Here is a 6110-nt window from a genome sequence, read left to right on the forward strand (position 1 = left end):
GCAGCCTTGGCTTTCCTGGTTTGCTCCCTGCAGGACTGGACCAGTGCAGAATAATCTTCTTTGGAGGTGAATCCCATTCTCCATCCTTTGTAGGCTTTTCTTTTTAGCCTCAGGAGGTCTGCTAGATCCCTGGAGAGCCAGGGGGGCTGCTGTGCCTTCTTGCTGCCTTTCCTCCAAAATGGAATAGACTTAGCTTGTGCATTGAGGATTGCTCCCTTGAGGAGCAGCCACTCATCCTGGACTCCTCTCCCCCTGGGGTCGGGGTCCCTTAGGGCCTCACTGACTAGCCTCCTGAGCTTGTCAAAGTCAGCTTTCCTGGAGTCAAGGACCTCTGTGTTGCTGACTGACTTACCAGCTTTACGGAAGATGGTGAAGGTGATCAGCTTGTGGTTGCTGTCACCCAGCTTCCCATCCATCACTAGGTCGCCGATTAGGTCGTCCCCAGTAGCCAGTACCAGGTTGAGCAGCGCTTTGCCTCTTGTCGGCCCATAGACTTTTTCAGTCAGGTAGAGGTCATCCACGCACAAAAGGAAGCTTTGTGACCGCTTGAATTTTGCTGAGTGATCCTCCCACGAGATGAAGAGATCACTATCTAGCCAGGCTGGGCTCCTGTTGCTCTTCCCATTTTTTCATCTCATCTGGATAGCTTGTTCCTGCTCCCTTAAGATTTGAAACACTATTTTGTGGCCACTGTCACCCAATTTATTTTCCAACTTCATATTCTCAACTAAATCCTCCCTTTTTGTGAGCAGGAAGTTGAGAAGCACTTCCCCCCCATCAGGTTCTGTACCATCTGAATCAAAAATTTATCCTCAATATTCTCCTGGAGTGTGAAGGGACTGCTTGTGCACCGCTGTGTTTCCCTCCCAGTAAATGTCCCAATAATTAAAGTCTCTCATGAGAACCAAGTCCTGTGATTTGGAAGCATCCGTCACTTGTTTAAAGAAGGCCTCGCTCACCTCCTCCCCTTAGTTTGGAGGCTGTAGCAGACACCCACAATGACACCCAGTTCTGGGCACTGCACTTCAATAAGAACGTGGAAAAGCTTGAGAGGGTCCTGAGAAGAGCCACCCACGTGATCAGGGACTTGCAAGGCAAGCCATACGAGGAGAGGCTGAGGGACATAGGATTCTTCAGCCTAAAGAAGAGAAGGCTGAGAGGGGACTTGATAGCAGCTTACCGCTACATCACAGGAGTGCATCAGGAGCTCAGTGAACAACTGTTCACCAGGGCACTCTTGGGGAAGACCAGGACCAATGGATACAAACCCCTGAAAGGCTGCTTCAGGCTTAATACCAGGAAAAACTCCACCACAGTCAGGCTGTCTAGACTGTGGAATAAACTCCCTGCATTCACCTACCCTGGAGGTTTTCAAGAGGAGACTGGACAGTCACTTTGCTGGGGTCACCTAACCCCAGTTGTCTTTCTGCCTGGAGTGGGGGGCTGGACCCAATGATTGGCAAGGTCCCTTCCAGCCCCTAAGCATCTATGAATCCCACTCCCAACCTTTATGCAGAGACTTTCAACAGGCCTACCTTCCACTTTGTCCTGCACATCCAAACACATATACACCTCCTCCTTTGTTCCCCTGCCTATCCTTCCTGAACAAGTTATACCGATCTATGACCGTACTTCAGTCATATGCAGGTCTCCGTAATCCCAATTACATCATAATTCTGGGATTGTACTAGGATCTCCAGTTCTTCCTGTTTGTTCTCCATACATCTCATATTAGTTTATAAACATTTTAAGTAGCTAATTGTCCTATTTTTTCCCTGCTAAGGTTTCCATTACTGCTTCCTTTTACTAAGTTTTTATGCAGGTTTGTAGGCTCTTTATTTATGGCTGGGCTTCTGTCTTCATCTCCTGGTGAACCTAGTTTTAAGCCCTCCTCACTAGATTATTAAGACTGTGCACAAAGATGCTGTTCTCTCTTTGTCAGGTGGGCCCCATCTCTTCCCAGCAGTCCATGCTCCTTGAACCATGGCCAAAGCTGCCAAATCCCCACTGGTGGCACTATCTATGTAGCCATGTGTTGCTATCTAGCTGGACCTTTACCCTGGACTAGAAGGATTAATGAGAATTAGGCCCCTTTGCTTCTTCACCCAGAGCCATATAGTCACTTTTGATCTGCTCAAAGTTGTGCCTGGCAGTATCGTTAGTGTCCACATGGACGAGCTGCCTGGAATAGACATCCAAGGGCTGGATGAATCTGGGCAACTTTTCTGTGACATCTCGGATGCAGGCTCCTTCCTGGCAGGCAGCAGACCACCCATGCTAACAGGTCAGGCAGGCAGATGGATGCCTCCTCCATGCCCTGCAAGAAGGAGTCACCAACCACCACCACTCATCACTTCTTTTTAGCAACAATGGTCTTGATCCTCCTTCCTTTAAGGGGCATGGCTGAGCCTCTCCTGCCTCTGGACTGGGCTTCTTCTCATCCAATGCCTGCTCTGGACCTGCAGCTCTCCAGCTGGAGAGGAGTGTTGTCTGTTGCTAGAGGTGACAAGCTGCCATCTTCCACCTTCTGGAGAAGATGCATCTTCCAGGGCTTTCTCTGGTTCTCCTTCTTCCATGATGCTGGAGGTCTCATTGTACATCGAGTTGATGAAGGCCTCATGTTCATGGGTATTTCTGAGCCTATCCACCTCCTTCTGCAGCTTCCTTACCTGACTCCTGAGAAAATTTTCCAGGAGACACTTTTCACACTGCAAGCTTTCCCCGACCTGGCTGCCCCTGGCAAGGATATGCAGACCGGAGTCACTGCAATGCCAGGCTAGAACCTGGGTGGATGCCTCCCTAGTCAAGGTCCAAGGCTGGACAGAGCCTGCACAAGTACAGGCAGCAGAAGGGTTAGCAGTGGCAGAGGCACTGGCATTGTGACATTTTTGAGCCATGCTATAGGTTTTCCTGCTAGCTGCTTCCTCCTCTTGTCCTGGAAAAAATTCCCTCTTCCTTCTTCACCTGCCTCCTCTCAGCAAGCTTACAGAGAAAGACAGTGGTCAGGCAAGGTGCCCACTTGAACTCCCACTGAAACTCCCCTGTTCCCTGGCTCCTGTGTCCTGTATCCCACATACTGTTTTGGAGCAGCCTGTCACTGAAGGGCTGTCTAGAAGCACCCTAGGCTTGCAAAGAGCACAAAGTGTTGTTGAGCTGGATCCTGCTTTCCAGCTCAAGCCTAATGTTCTGCCTAAGCCTGGGGAGCTGATGGCCTGGAAGACGGCTTGGTATTTTCACGAACCTTTGGCCATATACTTTATTGGCTCACATGCATTATACAGAAAGGAACATTGAGGAAAGTCTCTGGTATCCAAATCTGAGGACTCCACTGAAGCCAGCATTATTTTTCTCTGTGCACTTCCTGGGACAGGATGTAGCTTGGGGAGTTGCTGATTTACTGTCACATCATCAGACCCTATTGCTTGGACTTACATTCGACACTGCAGGGTGAAATCAAAGCTCTCTCCTACAGAGATCCTTCCCTCTGGGGAGCACGCCCTGTCCAACCCACAAGGATTCATGTCTTGGCCAGAAATTGTTCCTGGTTTTTTCTCCTGGCCTCTCTCAAGCTTTACCATGTCCTTGTTAAGGTGCGGAGCCCAGAATGGGACGCAGTACTTCAGCTGTGATCTCATCGGTGCTGAGCAGAGCCGAGTAGAGCAGGAGAACCACTGCTTTGCAATGGTTTTGCTGGAGATGCATCAATTGATGCATGCCAGAGTATTGTTGGCCCTGTGGGCTACAGCATCACACTGCCGGCTCATGTTCATACTGTGGTCAATTATTACCCCCAGGTCTGTGGTGGTAAGTGATGGTGGATCTTCAGTCCTGCCTGATGAGAGACAGTCAGTCCCACAAGCACCCATGTCACAAGTTTTGCCTGTGAGCAGCTAGGGGTGCAGGGCCCCAGAACGCCCCTGCACTGATCTCCTTGACAGCTGGCAGGCATCGTGGCTGCAGCAGGGGCTACCATCCCTGCAGCTTTCACCCTGCTGTGCTTTAACGCACACAGTGTCACCCACGTCACGAGTTTTGCTTGTCCGCAGCTTGAGGTGTAGTTTCCCCCAGGCCCCTGCATCCATCTTCTTGAAACCTGGCAGGCTTTGTGGCCTCAGCAGGTCCTAGCATGCCTGCAATTTTGACCCGGCTGTGGCTTAACACATACACGACATGAGTTTTGCTCTCAAGACTTCGGGGTGCAGGTTCTCAGAACCCCCTGCATCGATATTCTTGAAACTAGGCACACTTCATGCCCTCAGAAGGGGCTACCATTTCTGCAAGTTGCATCCAAATCTGGCCAGAAATGACAAAGGTATAGGCTGTTTCAACCTTCCCCATAATAGCCTACGGGTGAAACATTGAAACAGCGTCAAAACGGCAAAACGTTTCAACTTGCCTTGTTTTGTTTCAAGGCTGTTTCAACCATATCTGTTCCATTTCAGTTTTGTTGTTTCAACCTCAAAATGGGTTGAAACAGCGTCAAAACAAAACTGGTGGCGAAATTTCACACAGCCCTATTGTGAAGCCCTCACTGGTGCCAGGCAAGACGGCTCCCATTGGCTCTGAAGGAATGGGGAGCTCCAACAGCGCTGGCAGCATTGGTCCTCTTAGATGCAGGAGGTTGAGGCTGGGATGGAGGAAACTGCTTCTGGGATAGCAGTGGTGCAAAGTGGCATCTCTTACACCTGGACTTCTTAATGCAGGCTACAGGGAAACATTGGCCCTTGGCAACACCATTCCTACCTCATTCAGTGACACACAAAGGATGTCACCCTCACTGGGCTGCAAATGCTGGTGCTTGGTGGCAGACACCACCACTGGCAGAGACACAGTTGAGTTCTCATGCATCTTGACAGAAGCCACAAGAAGTCAAGAAGCCTCAGAAACCAACTGAGCTTTATTGGGAAGCAATACCAGCCAGTCTCGGTTGCTGCTGATGGCATAATAGAAGACCCTTTTGATTGTATTTCTTCTGTTTACTTCTACTTCCTTTCCATTCTTCCCCGCTCCCAGAACAGGCACCAAATCTCATCCAGTTCCAGTCCCAGGAAAGAAAACTCACTCCTGTTGGAGACTCTTCGTGTTCCAGGTCATCTGAATTTGCAGCCTGTTGTGAACCATAAATCACAGAGCTAAGAATCCTTTGGAGACGTCCTTTCCCCTCATCCAAACTTGACCAAAACCTTGGGCCATGATGCCAACATGTGACAGACCACAGCATAGCGATAAAAAGGGCTTATTGTAGCTGCTCTTAGGTGTGTTGCATAAGTGTGAATGCGAAGCTCAAGGGAAGTGCAGCCCTGGAGTTACAACTCCTATTCGTCCACTCAACAGGGCAGCAATGAACTTGTACACGCTGCCCTGCCAAAGGGATTCAGTCCATACTTGGGGTGGGCACATCACTTAGATAAAGGGGAAGGTGGTCAGCTCACCTTAGCCTGTTTTCAAAAAAGGGAGGAAGGAGGACCCAGGAAACTATAGGCCAGTTAGTCTTACCTCGATCCTGGGTAAGCTTTTTGAGAGAATTATCTTGGCACATGTCCATGAGGGGCCAGCAGGGGAAATTATGCCTAGGGGCAACCAACACGGGTTCCTTAGAGGCAGGTCCCGTCAGACCAACCTGGTGGCCTTCTACGACCAGGTCACCAAATCCTTAAACACAGGGATTGCAGTGGACATAGGACTTCTGAAAGACTTCGACACTGTCTCTCATCCCATTCTCATTAAAAAACTAGGGGACTGTGGTTTCGACACCTACATGGTCAAATAGGTCACTAACTGGTCACTAACTGGCTGGAGGGCTGCACCCAGAGAGCGGTGGTGGATGGGTCTTATTCAACCTGGAGTGATGTGGGCAGTGGGGTCCCCCAGGGCTGGGTCCTCGGGCCCGCACTGTTCAACATCTTCATCAGTGACTTGGACGAGGGGGTGAAAAGCACCCTGTTCAAATTTGTTGATGACACTAAGGTGTGGGGGGATGCGGGCACACTAGAAGAGAGGAATAGGCTGCAAATAGGACCTAGACAAGTTACAGACGTGGGCGGATGAGAACAGGATGGGATTCAGCACTGACAAGTGCAAGGTGCTGCACCTGGGGAGGAAGAACCAGC

This window comes from Crocodylus porosus, unplaced genomic scaffold (genome assembly GCF_001723895.1).
Source record: "Crocodylus porosus isolate Cpor-Errol unplaced genomic scaffold, CroPor_comp1, whole genome shotgun sequence".
Taxonomy (NCBI): domain Eukaryota; kingdom Metazoa; phylum Chordata; order Crocodylia; family Crocodylidae; genus Crocodylus; species Crocodylus porosus.